This window comes from Ambystoma mexicanum, chromosome 10 (assembly GCF_040938575.1).
Source record: "Ambystoma mexicanum isolate Mex_15411 chromosome 10, UKY_AmexF1_1, whole genome shotgun sequence".
Classification (NCBI taxonomy): Eukaryota; Metazoa; Chordata; class Amphibia; order Caudata; family Ambystomatidae; genus Ambystoma; species Ambystoma mexicanum.
Genome location: NC_090932.1, coordinates 820,383,689 through 820,401,962, shown reverse-complemented (window position 1 = coordinate 820,401,962; position 18,274 = coordinate 820,383,689).

The window sequence follows — 18,274 nt, the reverse complement described above, 5'->3', positions numbered from 1 at the left end:
AAATGCCTACTGTTTTACAAGTTGAAATTAAATGTTTAGGTTATAGAATGTTGCTTAGTTTACTTTAAAACTTGAAAAAATGTTTAAAAACAAAAAATACAAAAAAGGGTCTTTTCAGAGACAGCACTTTCCCACTCCAAAACGTTCAATGTTTTTGATGCCACCAGCAACCCAATTTTTTTAGATGTCCGCAGACTACTGTGCTGTCCGCAGACTCCGCAGTCTGCATAGGGATCTGTAACTTTTTTGGTACTATGTTTTTTAACTGTGAAAAGTGACTTTACAAAGAACCTTTTTTGGATTTTTTGTGTTTTATATGTTTTGGGTTTTATTTTGTAGGAGAGACAAGGGAGGGGAGGGAAGGGAGGGAAAGGGCACCAACCACAGGGATGAAGGGGCAGGTGCAGAGAGAAATATGTTGAGTGGGCCTTAATTGGGGACAGTGTTTCTCATGCTCCTTGACCGCAGCCTCGAACGCACTCCAAAACTGCTCCCCCCTACAGAGCGGCGTTTCACAGCACATGACCAGCACTGTTACCCTCAAAAGATAAGGGTTGACTGTGTTGTGAACGGCCTTTGAGGCTTCCACAGGGATCCTGTGCCCCACATGAGTGTCCCTTGTGGTGGCAGGAGTGGATGATGAGGGTGAGGTAGTGGCCATCAGCCTACTCGTCCCATAGAAATGTACGACTTTTCACACTGCTCCTTTGTGATTTGATCATAGCTGTACAGACTTGGTTTTCTGCGCCTGAGTACAACCTTGCATTCAGTGCAACAAAATATGTCTGCCGGAGCCTTAGGTACACCCCCAATGGTGGTAAAAAGCTGCCGCACACAGGATTCACGCTGGGAGCAGGAGGGAGGGACTTCCAGTATCTCATCCTCATCTTCCTCTTGATCCACTTCTGTATCACCATGCCTATTCCCCTCTCCAGGCCCTCCAGATGTTGGAGGTGGTGGTGGTGCAGCTGCATCGGCCATGGAAGCCATTGTCTCCAAGACGCACAGAAGCCCAGATAGATAACAGCAAAACCAGCAGCAGGGACTCTCTCCTGGACAGCCAGAAACACAATGAGGAGTAGAAGTGGGTGGGTCCTTTAGAGGTGCTGTCCATGGACGACGCAAATGTCCATGGATGACCAACTGTCCGTGGATAGTTAATCACAGATAGGGCTTAAAATGTTATAAAAAGTTGCCAGATCAACTAAAACACAGTCAAGGAGCTCTGCAAGGGTAGTTTTTCAGCTTCAAACATCCTGTATTGCCCAGAAATACAGTTTTAAACTGTCTGGGAGTATGGACACTGTCCACGGATACTCCCGATGTGCAGCGTGGGTGCGGTCACATGATGACATCCCCAGATCGCCGTGGGCACCTATTGGGTGTGAGATGGTGTGAGCATGTGTGCTAGTGTCCGTAGGACAGGGCTGGAGTCCTGAAACTAATTTAAAGTGTGACACGTGCGAGCGGACATGTCCGGAAAGGCAAGGTGTCCTGGGACACAATGATATCAGGTGCGCATGCGTATGAGTGCTAGTGTCCGTAGGAGACGACTGGAGTCCCCGTACTAATTAAAAGTGTGACACATGCGAGCGGACATGTCCAGACAGGCACAGTGTCCGGGGGCACAGTGAGATCAGGTACGCATGCGTGCTAGTGTCCGTAGGACAGGGGTTGGGGTCCCTGAACTAATTAAAAGGGTGACACTTGCGTGTGGACACGTCCGGACAGGTGTGGTGTCCGGCGGCACAGCGAGATCAGGTATGCAGGCATTCTAGCAGGTATGCAGGCGTGGAGTCCCTGCACTAGTTAAATGTGTGACAAAACTGAACAAACATGTGCGGACAGGAGCAATGTCCTGGGGCACCTCCATTTTGTTTATGGAAGCCCGGACAGTTGCGCAGTCTGCAGACTATTATTTAATAAAATAAACACCAACAGTACACACACATAGTTATTAAAACAAAAACATACAATCAATTAGGCAAGGGATAAGGAATCAGAATGGGAAACATATATGGGAGAACTGGGGTTTTCTACACACTGTTCATAATGGGATTGAGATTTCATCATAGCATCTTTCATTTAGGGAATTTGATGGGGTTGATTGGTTGGGACAGGGTGAATGGGCATAGGTACAAGTCGGGCAGTGATATCATATATTTTGTCCTTCACATGATTTTTAACAAACGTCATCAACTCTATAAGATTATTATTTAGTTCATCCATTTTCGCAGATACGTTTATCAGTTAATTTTGTGCATTTGCAGTTAGGGTCTGTCTGTGGCCATTTTCAGGTTAATTTATTTGTAATTCAGGCCAACTTTCTTCATTCCCACTATGTACTGTTAAAAAGAAAACAATTTTTTAGTGACATCTCAACAAATTATTTAACTTTTTCTGCTTTAAATATGTATTCTGTACCATTAGGGTTGTTTCCTTCACTCATTTTGTCAGTTCCTCCAACCATTCCAGTGTGCTTGCCATTTCTGTTGAAAGTAAACAATACTTCTATTTCTTACAAGTTATGTACACATAATACATTGTAATGGTACAGAAAGAATTATAGTGCACGTACTATTTTTGTAAGGATTACTTCTGGAATACCTGCCAGTTGCTTGTCAGTGTGTAAGCACAGTTCCACTGATGTAATACTCTTAGGTGTACCGTTAGGCTTTGTGCTTGGTTAATTCCATGATGTTGTGTTTGTTTGTTTGTTTGTTTTATTATTTGTAATGCGCACCTAACCCAAGGGTAGCAGGGCGCAAGAGCAACAAGAGGAATTTATAACTTAGGTTACATATGGCAAAATGGATGGAGTCCAGATATGGTTACAATGCTGGACACATCCACAACATTGAGAACAGATACAATAAAACATATTTACAGAAAGTATAATATACAAAATGTACAAGTTATAGCTAAGCATATAGGGAAGTAGGTGAGAAAAGCAAGTACGTTAGTTGTTGTGTTCCTTGATCCAGTGGATAAGATTGGATCTAAATTGTATGTAATGAAGGTCTTCTCTTAGGGGTGGCAGTAGAGAATTCCAATGTTGTGCTGCTTTGACGGGAAAGCTACTCCCCCCCCAGTCATAGTGCTTTTGAATCTCGGCACCAAAAAGAGGTTTGAGTTGACCTTTCTGGAGGGGCGGCAGGAAGCTTGTCTGGTAAATCTCTTTGTCAGGTAAAGAGGGGCAGAATGGTGGAGACATTTGTGGATCAAGGAGACAGATTTAAGGAAGATCTTGTCTGTCGTGGAGAGCCAGTTGACAGATCTTCTGATATCTGAAATGTGGGCTTTCTTCGGGAGACTGAGGGCTGCCCTTAAGGCATTATTTTGCAAGATTTGAATCTTGTTTGTGATGTATTTGTTACTGCCTACGTATAGGGCATTACAATAGTCCAACTTGGACAGGATGAAAGCTAGAGCAAGGGTAGTGCAATTATTGGAGGATAGGAAAGGTTTGGCTGCTCTGATGAGTTTGCAAGTATAGGATGTGGCGGAAGCCATAACGTTTACTTGTTTTTTGAATGTTAGTGTGGAGTCTAAATGGAAGACAATGGTTTTTACCTCCTTATCCACGGCAATGGTATTATTGTCAATTTTGAATGAAGAGTAGTTCTGGCCAACTTTGTTGAGGCTAGCTGTTGTGCCCAAGATGAGGAGTTCCGTTTTATCATCATTCAGGCATAGACCATGGGAGGCCATCCATGCCTTGATGATGAGGTACACTCTGTTTACAAAGGCCAAATCCTTGTCATAATCCCCCGTCAACGGGATGAGGATCTGGGTATCATCGGCATAGTTTGTGTAGGTGATACCCAGACCGTCTAGATCATCGAAAAGGGGCTTTTTTAAAAATATTGTACAGAGTGGGCGAGACGCAGGAGCCCTGTGGCACACCACAGGTTTTAGGTATTGGGTCCACCGCTGCTAACGGGGAGAAGACTCTCATTGTTCTGTTATTGAGAAAGGATTGAATCCAGTCAATTGCCTCTTGGGAGAAATGGGCTGCCGTCTCAAGGTGCTTGCAGGGGATCTCATGGTCGACCAAATCGAATGCTGCTGAGAGATCAAGGAGTAGCAGTAGTGCCGTCTTGCCCTCGTCTCTCAACTCATCAATTTGTGCCTTAAGGTCTACCAGCGCGGTCTCAGTTCCATGTTGGGTTCTGAAGCCAGACTGTCGGACTCCTAGGAGGTTGTTGTATTCAAGGTAGTGTTGGATTTGTAGATATGCTATTTTATCAAGGATTTTAAGTAAGAATGGCACTGTGGTGATGGGACGGTAGTTGGTGGGGATGGAGGGATCTAAATTTTGTTTCTTGAGGAGTGGGAGGACCCAGGATTGTTTCACGTTATTAGGTATGATACTTAAGGTGAAGGATGCATTTATAAGTTTGGTAATGAACGGGGAGAGTTCACGAGCTGCATTTGAAGGTTTAAGAGTAAGGATGACTTTTTCGACCTCTATGGTGGATACTTTGCGAAAGTTAAAATGGGGGATGGCTGCATAGGGTGGAGTCAAGATTGGTAACGGTGCTGTAGTATTAGTGTTGCTGGGTTTCAAGGTGTCTTTTTTGTTATTAATCTTAGTTTGTAAGGTTGTAATTTTATTGGCCAGAGCATGTTGCATGCCCGTGCACCAGTTTTTGTCCTTGTGCACCCTTGTGCACCCTATGAAAACATACTTCTGGTTTCTCAAGTACAGAATTTCTATACATATTTATTTTTGAAAGTGCTACATACATCTCATTTTGTTGATGTACATGTCTTTGCACATTGCAGGATACACAATGTAAAGTAACCCTTATGCTTTTGGGGAGTGTGAATGCTGTCTGAATTCTGCAGATATTCGCGAGGTCCGCAGACTCTGTGGCTATCACGTTGGAGGCAGGGGGTCAGTATCATGTAAGGACATGTAGAAAATGAAGGGTATCCTGCTAAAAACCATTGAAATTCAGTGAAACAACTTTGTTAAAGGGACGTTATGGTTAAAAATTCAGTGGAAATATTTTGTTAATATTTTGTTAAAGGGATGTTATTGTTAGAAGTAAAACCGAAAAACCCGAGAAATTTGCCAGTTATGGTAAGGTAAGCAACCATAACTGGCGCCACCACCGTGCACTGCTAAGACTAACACCCATGATTTAACAATTTTCATTGATGACCTCACAATTCTGGGCCACTTGATTGTGTTCACTGACATGGGGTTGTGGTCGCTCTCCTGAACCTCGAAGCACTTGGCTCTGTGAAAGGATAAACACTCAACTAGACAAAAATACATGAAGGTTTTCTCAAACCTGCCTTGAAAGTAAGATTTGGAAGGACATCCCCCTGCACCTGCCATTGAGTTCTACAAAAAAAGATATTTGGACATGAATTAGTCCATTAGGCTGCCCATCGTGTTTTGCCCCCCAAATAAAACTCTTCTTTGAGATTCTACAGGAGTCTACTATCCATTTTTGATCTTCGGAACAGCCCATAGTCCTTCCTAGTTTTGCATTAAATTCGCCAATAAATATATTGCTATCTTCCACAGCACCCATTATCTCCACTGGGAGGAAGAACTCCTCATTGATGGTGTTAACTCTCTTCATTTTGGGTGGCATGTAGATACTTACCACCACCAGTTTTTGTGCTGGAGGAAACACCCATTTAGCGAGTGACACCACCAGTAATACAGGATGTTAAGAGGTGTAACTGATCAACTGGGCGGCATATGGTTTCCTCACCAGTGTGACCAGGCCCTTTCACCAATGGCCAAGTTTTGATCTTTCTGCCTTTACCAGAAAGATGTTATTATTAATAAACCTTTTGTGTAGGCAGGTCTCGTCAACTAAGCAAGCAGATTATGTCAGACAGGTTAATCCACTGAATCCAGTCCCCATCAAACAGCTTGTTTTTTATGCTTGTGATGTTCCAACTCACAATTCTCAAGTAGGTCCCTTCAGTGACTGCCTGTGCAGGCATCAACCCACTGCACTTTGGTATTTTGTTAAATGTAAGCTATTGGGGTGAAAGAGATGCACGGGTAGCACTTTATTTTGCATTTCTGGAGATGTCTCTATGCGACTGTCCTTCTGCTGCCGTTGAGGGGCTTTACAGCCCCTTAGTGGGCCAGTCGAGAATTGATTGGTAGATTTGGTGAATGGACTGAGAGGCAGACTGAGGAGAAATAGACACACCAGGGATGGGCTCCAGCCATGAGTTCTGTAGATGACAGAATTTGAAATTTGAGCCTGAAAACACTTTGAATCCTTTTGCAGCTAAGGCATATTTGCAGGTAGGAATACAGCATCTGATATATAAGTTTGCTAACCCAAAATGTATGCTACAGCCCCCATAGAACATGCAATCATAAAGAATTGAATACCTTATGTAAATTCTGGATGAAATGTCATTTACTCCCAATGTTTCTGACATGGCTTTCACAATTGTTCATTTATAGGAATTCTTATTTCTGTGTGCCTGTTCCTTGAAGGAGCAAATCAGGTTCGAACAGTACCAACCTTTAGGGGATCTGTTGGGATTGTGGCTCTCAGCGAGGTGGTGCAAAGTGGTGTTGCGGGAGCGATTTGCACAACACAATTGATTACATGCTGGCTGTTTTCTCCCTGGGAGAAAATCCTCTGGCATGGACAGGAGGACCAAACGTTCAACAGACTGTGAGCTGCAATGTGCTGTGGACTGCCCCGCCTCCAAACCACTCAAAAGCACCCTCATCCGAGAAGCGGAGCGAAGCGGTACAAAGTGGTGTTTGCAGGAGCGATTTGCACAACAAACTTATTTGATTACTTGCTGGCTGTTTTCTCCCTGGGATTCCATGCCGGTAACTACTGAGGTATAATACACCATTAATAATACTCTGGCAAGGAGAGGAGGACCCAACGTTCGATGCACTGTGAGCCACAACGTGCTGTGGACTGCGCCACCTCTAAACCATTAAAAAGCACCCTCCTCCACGAAGCAGAGAGAAGTGGTGCAAAGTTGTGTTTGCGGGTGTTCACGAGGGTAAGGACACCCTCTGACACTGCCATCCTGTCCAGCGCAAAAAAGATGTCAACGGATACTAACCTGCAAGCTGGTGCCAGAACAAGAATACAGGTGAGACTATGTGCTGCTCCTGTGATGCCTGCTTTGGTAAATTTGAATACATCTACCATAATCCCTCAGCGGGCCCCATTCCCTCCTGGGAGTCTAATGTATGTTCTCAGTCCCTTAGTCTCTCAGACCACTACTCCAAGTCTAGTGAGTAAGGACAGTCAAAGGATCCAGGGAAAGCATGGGTCTAACCCAGGAATAGACCCCTGCAGTGACACAAACCAAGATCAACTAACAATAAGTGAAAGTCTGACAAATATGCCCAGGGTGATGGAGGAGAGGGACGCCTACATAAAATTAATGAAAGAAGGGCCCAAGGAGGCAAATGCTGTAAAGAGCCTATCTAGGTTGGCCAATGAACATGTGGATTTGGGGGGGATTTATGACCAGTGGATTGAGCATTAAACACCACTGTTAAACCCCCAGCATGGAAATACCAAATTGAATGGTATGAATTGGCCCTGAGAGTGGGACATGAAGGATTGCCCCCAGGATCAATTGAATGAAGTTGGGTTAGTTAACTCATTGCATCTCCCTCAGGAACTTGTTCCTCCCAGAGAGGTGAATGCAGTGAATTCAGAAGAGGAGCTGGTGTTTAATCTTGAAAGCTCACGGAAGCATCCCCCTTAGGAGGCATTGAACCATCCTACAAACTGGCAGCAAAGCTGGCAGTGGACCTTTCACTCTGGACTTAAAAAATGTACTCACAAAGGCGACAGAGTATATCGATGATAAAAGAAAGATTGAAGGCTCTGAGAGACGAACAAAGCCCCCTTAGGTCTGCTACTTCTATAAGTCCTCAGCGGGATGAAAAGTACTCAGAAGTGAGTATGGAAAATGGAGGTGAGTCAGCACCTCAGAGTGCCAAATGTGCACATATATGATGCTATATCCCAGTTAAGGTCCCACTGGTGGGTGAAAGCCATGAGGAGGTGGATTGCTTTCAAGCCTCCCCAGCTAGAAGGCGCAGCTCATCATCTTCGGGCTCCAGCATGATAAACACCTACAGTGAGGCTGGAAGGGGGGCTCGGCAAGGAGTCCCAACGTTTAAGGATGATTTGGTTAACATCCAAAACATAGTGATGGTCTCATTGACTACATCCTTATTTCCTTTCTGTAAGCTGAATGAATCAATGAATTTCGCCCTTCAAGAGCAAGTAAGCCTCATGCATACACTACAGCAAAATCTGACAAATCTGGAGGCCTTTACAAAAAAGTTAGAACAAAGGCTGCAAAGTGAGGCCGAAACCCCAAATTAGTGGCAGCAAAGGCTCTGTGATTTGACCAGGAGGCAAACATCAGATAAATCATTGTTGATGGAAGCTATCATAGAGGATGGTAATTGGATAAGGGCTCATTGGAAACCAAAACCAACCCAATATTCAGCCCAGGAGATGAAAACCGCACCTATGGCCCCCCAAGCGATAGAGGGTAAGACGCCCTCGAATGGAAGCATGGAGACATAAAATGCAATGGTTGACCTGATAATACCATCTATCCTGGAGCTGCTCAATGCAAATACGTTCCCGATATTCAAACCATCAACCTTGGTAGATGGGAGAGCCTCGGGTCATAAAACAAAAAATAATGTTCTACAGGAGAAAAAAAAAGAAAAATCTAAAACAGCCCCCAAAAAGAAAGATGAATGGTCTAGAGCATTTCTTCAGAACATAACGGTCCCCCCACAAAGACAGCCGCTCCAGCCAACCAAAAGACCTTGCACTGAACTGGTGTTGCCAAAATAAATCAATACTTGAGAGGATACTGGTGATAATAGAATGGTTCAAAGCCTGCAATCTATGACTGGTGAAACCACGGTCAGACACTTATCTCAGTGATATTCTTGAAATTTTGAAGAATGAGGAAGTTGATAGGTGGACAACCTGAGCGACTCTGACTGGAGGGCAATTGAGAAGCAGGAAACCTTATTATCACAGAAGTCTGGATACAAAAACCCTGCGCTTAAACCTACATAGGCCCAACTGGCCCTCACTCTCCTTACTTTGGAAGAGAAAAGAAAGGCGGTTGAACTGAAGATCCGATTGAAACCTATGCAAGTCCAACTGGCCCCCTCTTGCCTTGCCTTGGAAGAGAAACGAAAGGTGACTGAATTAAAGAGCTGATCTGCATCTATTGGCCAAAAGACCAAGGATGCAGGGAAACAGGAATTTGGCAATACTGACAGATCCTGGGAGAACGTGATGCATGAAGAACGCTCAGACTTCCCAAGAAAAATAGAACAATCCCTGAAATTAACCCTGGAAAGAATTATAGCATATCAGAAAGTTCTACTTCTTAACAGGGGAAACGTCATGAAGCTCCTCCAATGTATTTCAGCACTACGGTTCATGACAACAAATGATATAAGAGTGGTTGAATTGGTATTGGAAGACCGACGTGATTTAGTAATCTTGCACTTAGAATCCCACTTTATCTAGGAAGCACTGTTAGAACAAAGCGAATGGCTGTTACCCCTGGGGTATGACCTTGGAGAAAGCAGCGTGGAGCAATCTCAGTACACTCAAACCAAGAAACAAGATTCTCACCAAATTGCTTCTGCATGTAGGAAAATCTCAGAAAGTAAAAACGAGATGGAGTCGCTATTGCCAACAAAAAGCATGCAGAAGATATAAATGCAGCCTCTGGGGAAGTTCACAATTAGGAATAATGAACGCAAAATCCCACAAAAGATTGGTAACGCACTCCATGAAAAAACAGGATGGCTTGCGGGTGCACTGGCCAAACCTGCTGGAGAATAGACTGATAAGAAGGATCATGCTGAACTGCTGAGAGTAGGATCATGGAACACCCGGGGCTTTTAATTTTTCTTCACAGAAGAGGGGGATGTCTTGGAGGGTTATGACATATTATGCCTCTAGGAGACCTAGCTCAGGGGTAAGCCGGATTGTGATGGCTATGAGGTCTTCTTGAATCCCGCTCTTAAGGGAATCCTCGCTCGTGCCTTTTCTGGTCTTCTCACTTTAATTAGAGAAGTTTGGGGTTTTAGGATTTGCCAACATCTCACACCTAACCCATATGTCCAAATCTTGTCAGTAGAGAGGCATCATTCAAAGGGAATTGCTTACCTCCTACTGATAAATGTTTATCGGGGAGTGAAAGGCTCGCAATCTGATAAGATTGTGGATCATATTATGAAGAAGGTTGATGAGGCTCTAACACAGTATGACAATCCCAAAATCTTTATTTGTGGTGACTTTAACTTCCAGCTGCAATCAAAAGATGGTTTGCCGCTGCGTTGGGACACCTTAGACGGGATAACTCGCAGATGGGTTGAGGAAGTGGAAATGCGAGAATTGTTGATGCTAAACGGGCAAACTATGGGTGATGGCCCTGTGCTCCCACCTGGAGAAATGGAGCTCAGGCAGCATGCCTGGTTTACTATTTTGTCTCATCTAATCTGGGAGGGAGGGTCTCTAAATTTGAGATAGGCCACTGCCACAGAGTGACAATGGCCTATTTATCCATTACCATGCAGATGCCGGTGAGCCTGCATGAGCATAAAATCATGACTATGGTCGAGCTAAATAAGGGTAGGAACAGAGTGAGAATTCCAACGTCTAAAGTTCCCCTCTTAACAACTTGGCTTGCCCAAGGCATTGCAAAAAAATAATAGGCTTGTGGAGTATGGTTGGATCCTGTGCAGCTTTAAACAAACAAGGTGGATAAAGGGGGGATAGTCCATCTTACCCCTAAGCAGGTCTTAAACTTAGCCCATAGGGAGTGTAGGGCGGAGGTGAGGAAAATAAGGAGGATGAAAGCAATAGACTAAGAGAAACTAGTTAGGACACATAGACAGGCCTATCAGAACTGGGTCAAGGCACATAGAACTGTACTTGACCAGCATGTAGCCGAGTCTATGCTGAGGGCAGTTTGTGGGAAGAATTCACAAAATATGTGGGAGCTCATCAATAATAGAGGAAAGTTTAGGAAAGACCAGTTGATGGGTGGCGTAATCGAGGAGGGGTGGATAAAACACTATACTGAGATATTTTCAGAAAAGGATGCACCCCTCCCGACCCAAGAGGCTGTAAAGCCAAAGGGTTGGAGCTTTGGATTTGACAAAATTGAGGCTAGATCTGTGATTTTGAAGCTCAGCTCTTCCCATGCGGCTGGGCTGGATGGTGTGTCTAATAGTGTTCTAAAGAGTAATCATGATGCCTGGGCAGAGTAATCTGTGTCCATGTTCAGCCAGGTGATGCTAAATAGACAGGATCCTGAATCATGGCGTGAGGCCTGGGTTGTCCCAATGTTCAAGAAGGGTGATAGGGCTGATCCAAAGAATTATCACCCTATTACCCTGCTCGATTCACTGGGCAAGCTCTTTGCCACAGTGGTTCTCCGAGATTTGAATGCCTGGGCAACCTGGTCGGGTGTACTTGATCCCAGACAGACGGGTTTCAAAGGGTGTAGGAACATCTTTAAATTACTAATCCTTAATTTATTGAAGCAGAGGTCAATTGGAAATAAATCTAAAATCTATATGGCCTTTTTTGGATTTACATCAGGCCTTTGATGGGGTCAATCATAATCATCTGTGGACTAAGCAGAAAAACTGGGACTTTCCAGCTGACATCCTGGAAGCCATCCAGGCCCTATACACAGGAACTTCTATACAGATAAGATTATGGGCAGGTGGACTGATGCCAGACCGATAAAAACATTCTTTGGGCTCAAACAAGGCTGCACCCTGTCCCCTTTACTGTTTAGCCTCTATCTATCTGACCTTGGGAGTTTGTAGGGAGCTATTCAAACTTCCTCACCTAAGTTGAATGACTGCTAGCTCCTGTGGCTGTTATATGCAGACAATATAGTCTTCCTCGATCAGATGGCTATAGGCCTGCAGCGCAGAATCCCAGCATTTAACGAGTACCTAACCGATAATGGCATGAAAATGAACCTTAACAAATCCCAAATTGATCATGTCATCTGCTAGAAGGGAAAAAGGATGTCCTTAATGTGGAAGGTTGAGGAATGCCGGTTAGAAGTGGTAGAAACAATTATATACTTGGGAGGTAAAATAAATAAAAACATAAATGAAAGTGCCCAATTGGATTGGCTGAGAAACAAATGTAGAAACCTGACTAACCAAGGACTTGCCCTCCATAGGCGCTAAGGGGCTTTCTCCAGATACCTGTCCTTTCCTTTTATAGGCAAAAGGTTATACAGGTTGTTACATACGGAGCTGAAACGCTGCGTAATCTTAGTGAAAAGGTGTGGCCACTGATGGAAGGCTACTTTTGGCGCAGCGTAGTAAGACTCCCCAAGTCCCTCCCAATAGCAACCATCTGGCACAGATTATGCCTATCCTCAATGGCATCCGTAGTTCGGTGGAAGGCGATCTCTTTATATCGGAAATGTGTAATATCTGAGGGGCCATCGCCTTATTACACATTGAGACTCTTGGATAAATCAAATGAGAGATTTTGTGAACCTGTGGTCTGAAATAATGGTGAGGACACTGTCCAAATGTGAGGTAGATATTGATTTGCTGAAGGAAGAACCCCCTTAAGGTCAAGGAGTCTCTTGTGAGATTGGACTGGATTAATACCAGCGAAGCCAGATCTATTGACCCCCTGATCTTTAAAAAGATCAAAACAATTCTTTTCACCTAACCCACTACCCCTGCCACTCCCCACACTGCCGGCCCTGAAAAGAAAATTGCAAATGTCAACGTAACTGTAACAAAAACAAATGCCTGTAACCAGCGCCACAATGCCTACGGGCTGCTGTGCGCTCAACAAATGTGAATAAATAAATAAATAAATAAATGGTGGGTAGAAAAAAGGGGCTAAATGATCTGCCTCTGTATCTGTACAAATTTACCTCGTCCTATTATAGGGATCTTCTTCTATGATGCTGCTTAAATGTTATGACTATGCGTGAGGTTCTGCTGAAACGCCATCAGATTGGGGTGGAGGATATTTTTTGTAGATTCTGTGGAAATAGGAAACAGGCTGAATCAGTTTTCCACATTGGGATGGAGTGCCCGGACCTAGTGGAGCTTAGATACCACCATATGGGAGTACATTTGGAAAGGATAGGAATGCTATTCATGGAGGAATGTAGGGATTAGCTGCTAATGGGGCAAAATATCGGCCTGTAGACAGTAGAGGGACACAATTACATTATTTGGGTTTAGTTGCTATCAACTGGGGATCTTGCTTAAGACATCTGCCCATTATTTGTTTTTGTGTTAATTTGGGGGATGCATTTGTGATTGTGATCTCTCGTCTATCTTTCTTTGAAGTGGTAACATTTCTTTCACCAGGGATTATGGGAATTCTACTTTTTAATACTGTTAAGTGTTTCTCTTTGACTTTTACTTGTTGTATTAGTTTGAAACCAAAACAACGTTTAAATTTAAAAAAAATTGTGTCTCTCAGTCAGCCATTCCTCATATCTATTTTGCCTCCCTTGAAGTGCGGCGCGTAAATTGACCCAATGGTTTTAGTGAATCAATTTTTCCACCGAGGCTGTCTCACGCCTTGCTTTCCATGGTGATGCAGCTAGAAATTGAATTTGACTTAGGAGCAGCTTCCATGGGGGCATGGCAATGTCCAGCCTCAAACAAGCAGGGGTTTTTACAGGATCTTGGGGTGGCAGCAGATGTCCCCAATCCTTCTTTAGCTGTACACAGATAACCACGTATTGAGGTGTACTGTCCGGGATGCCATCCTTCTCTGCTATCCCTACTAAATTCAAAGAGGTGTTCACACCCAAGGTCACTTGCTCTGGGAAAGATTTGGGTAGTTTGTAAGAAGCCGTCACTGAGGTCTGACAGACTTTGTCCACCAATCTGCTAGCATCCTTTTGGACATTGTGGTGACTCCCACATATCCTGTTTGAGCTTTTCAAAAGCCATTCGTTAATTTCAATGGACTTGTACAAGTGGGCAAGATTTTGTTTCTTGCTGTGTTTTGAGCACTTATAACCCTTTCCAAAGCTCCTTAGGGGTGAATCAGCATTCACTGAAGAGTGAGAAAGAAGTAGGAAAACATCTACTTCTGATTGCTGTTGGGGGTAGCTGCTATCACCTAACGCAGTGCTCAAAGGAGTCTGTAAGTTGGGACTTGACATTCATCTGAGTCCTTCTGTATGTGGGATTGGAGTGGTAGGAGCCTCACATTACCTTGCTTGTAAGTGCTCTCTGATAATTTCATTGATAGCCGTGTTTGCAGCAATTTTTTGTCTGGGTGTGTTTGAGGTGATGGCTTTATAGTTATAGCTACTGGATGTCGTGGATATATCCTCCTTGTTTCTGGGAAACTCAATCAGGTCAGCCTTAGCTGCCGAGGGGCTGCACGGTGTGAAGAGGTGTCCTGCTGGCAATTATCTGCATACAGCCGACCAATCGAACTCTACAATGCCTCCAGGAATGATATGTTAGAGGGAGTGGTGATTACATGACCAGCTATACTTCCGGGTTGGATCCCTACTGGCCTATTGGCTGTGTAAGAAGGAGGGTTGGGGCTCTATAATGATTCTCCCATATACAAAATGTCTGTCTCTATTTCAATTTGTGATGAATGTTTAATGACCTCCTTTGGTTCTGATGGAGTTACTGATGACGTTGTGGTTGCAGTCTCCTTGTTAATAATCCAACATTCTGGTCCCTTTATAGGAGTCTGGTCAATTCCATATGGAATACTGCTTTTCTCCATCACTCTCTGGCTTCTCAGAGCCCATCTTATCGTTCACTAGGTGTATTTGTTAGCTCCAACAAAATTCGAGAGTTGAAGAGGCTTTTGTATTCTCTTTTTGCTGGGTAAGCTTTCTTACGTTTTGGTCTTGGAGCTATCATTTGGTGCTAGAGAATGCTAGGGATGCTAAGGAATGCTGAGTTAGAAAGCAGGTAGACAGCAAGAAGTACAATGTGAGCACGAGTACCACAAGCTAAGAGATGGGAGGAAGAGATATATGGGGATTTAGAATCAATAAGGATGGTGAGGGCAGTGCAGAAAGAGGGCAATGCAGAGAAAGGCTGCTAGATCAGACCAGCCTCTCTGCAAAGCAGCCACTCTGAAGCACCCTTTCCCCGCTTCCTCTTTCAAGGGATATCGCCAGCTGGACAATGAAAGTAGAAGGAGCTAAAGAGGTAAATATCTGGGTCGAGAAGCGAGGGACCATCCACTTACTTCCAACATGCAATGCAACATGAATGCCACAAACATGTAATCTATTTTGAGTAATTCCCTGTTTGTCTGATTATGGTGAAACATATGAGGAGATTTAATTTAAAATTAAATTGTTTGATGAATAATATCTCTCTCTATCTCTTCTAAAATAGGTATTCATTTTGATATAAACTAGATATCTCTGTAATTCACTCCTGATATTGCCTTCATGTTTTGTTAATGCATTTTTTTTTTAGGAATCCTTTTTTTGGACCAAAGGTCCGTATCACTTTTTATTTTGTGTTGTGTTGCAGTATGAGAATATGCTTGCACCTTCAGGCAGGTTATCCCTTGAATGTGGCCAGAGTTGCCACAAATGAGATTGCACAAGTTATCAACTCCCCTAGTAGTTTTTCATAGTTATGTTTTATTCTGACCATAACTCTCTTTTTTTAACACACTTGTGTATAAAATGTTTATGATATTAATTGCATGTTGCCATGTTTAAAGAAAATACTGTGTTCTTTATAAACAAAAGTGGAAAAAGGCATAACTTGATATTAGAAATGAATAGTTTGCCATTTGCATTTCGGATTTGATGATTGTTATTGAACAGAAATAACTTCTACATCACATTACACTGGCATTTATGCAATGCCCTTTCATTCAAGCAGCATTTGTGTGCGTATTATGACGAAGTTCCTCATGTGAGAACACACATATATCAAACGTGCTGATGAATAAAAACACTCCTACTGCGTTATTTCCATCCAGTGAATAGCTGCACATCAAACACATGTTTTGTTTGCACAACTCTGCAAAACATTACTTGATACACATGTTTCTTGTTAACTTGTAACCTTCATCACCATATTGTAACAGCATGGCGTTAATGAAGTATGAATACATAGAACCCATGCAATATTGCTATAAGATGCCAACTGCCTGTTGGTAAAACCTATTTGGCATCTGGCATTACAATGGCATGCATATAGTACAAATATCATTATTTGTGTTTTTTTATTCCTAGCACCAGTTTATGTTTCATAAATTATGAAGGCCCTATTAATTTAGTAAGTTACAATAAGCGTGGTGTGACTCATTACAATCATATAAATGCCACAGAAAATTGAAGCAATCAAAAGAACGTGCATTTAAATTCTTCTTCACATTACAGTGTGCTTCGGTAGCTCGAACGCTAAGATTGAGAAATCCGCCAGCCAGAAAGAAGTTTATTTCATACCATTATGCTTGACACAGATTTCATCAGACGCTATTTTCTGAGATGGCTGTAGAAGCACTTACATTGTAAATGGCAGCATAAATATCTAAGAGCTGGAAATTGCCATAATTCAATGGATACTAAAGCTCATTATTTGGGAAGCTGGGTTATGTTACAAAAAATCAAATCTAGCACAACCATCTTTAACCCATCGACTGTACTATATATATATATATATATATATATATATATATATATATATATATATATATTTCAATGAGTCAAAAATAGAAATACAATAATATTTTGCTTCAACAATATCAGTGTATTTATTGTGAAAAATATTACTACGTTCCTAGGATAGTACAATTACGTAATGGGGACATGCCTTAAAAGACACTGCTCAGAGGGCCCATTATTTTGTCGCTTACTCATCCACATACCCTGTTCCAAGAGCCAACAAGGACACATGCTGTCCTCTGAATAGAGGTTGGAAGGAGTGAGAACATTGATGGACGGTCGGTGTTAGGGAGAATTCTCAGAAATGTGCCAATTCCCTCCACCTTAGAGACCCCCAGCAACTTTGCTGGATTTTGAGGACTTGATTTTTTTAACTTGGTGAGAGTGTGCGCCTTTTTCCCACTCTCTCATGTATTTTAAATTTGATTTGCTACACTATGTTTTTTTTTATTATTATGGATCCTTACAAACCCCATAGGCATCTTCATTTACAATTGTGTCTAAAACCACCTTCAGTGCAGTGACACATGGACGTTTTCCAGATTTCCCAATGTTTAAACATCTTCTCTGGGATAAACTACTGTTTCCCAGAGCAGTAAAGTCAAATTGACTTTACTTAGCATTATAACTTTCTAGACCAAGCACAAACTAACTTACAATAGATTTCTGGAGGGGTTACTTAGCATCCCCTTTTTCTAGCTTCTTTTGTAACATGTTTTATGTTACCCTTTCCTCACTGAATGGCTGCTGGTAGTGGTTTCATTTTGAAGTACTGTGGTTTGCATTTACCACAACCGTTACCGGCTCCGGTAAAGCAACCGCGGGAGCCATTTTTTTCTAAATGGCACAGAGCCATCTTTGATAACATGTCCCCTGGTCTTCTTTTTTCGCCATATCTTTGTGGAAAGGTCCTTCTAGAGATTTTCTCTGTGCGCCAAACCAGGTTTGGTCTCTTTGTTCATTTTGCCTTTTGCAGGGTTTCTGAGTGAAACCTGCCTCTGGCTCCAGAGTGTGTGGGGTAGGCAGGAAGTGAGTGAGGAGCCCGAAACTTCCTGTGCTTATTCTCCTAGGAGTCCCAAATGCACTCTGTGGTGATTGGCTGGCTGACTGTCCGGCAAGGACAGCCACCCTGCAGGGTGAACGACAGCTAGGCTGGAACGATTGAGAGAGAAATGAATAAAAGGCAAGTCTTTTGGCTTGGAAGGCAGAGTCGACCACTGGACGAAGGAACCGAGGAAGGGCTTGAAAAGGACGCCTGCTGCCACTCATGGATCGTTGGTTTGCCCGGTGAAGCCCTGCTGCAGTGCCAGCTTGCCAAGTTTGCATTGACAGAGAAGCCCCTGCAAGGACAACTTCTCTCTTTGAGCAGGTGGGACCAATCAACTCCAAAGTAAGCCACCTGGACATCCATTTCAGGGCTGTTTGAATTTCCACAGAGTTGCTCTTGGAAACTTAAGAGCCAGGGAGAGGAACACCAGATTGTGTGCATTGCTTTTAAGCTGGCTTGGAGCTTTTGGAAGATCCTCTGGACTCCCAAGAATCAGGACTGACCAAGCCTGAACCCACTCAACAG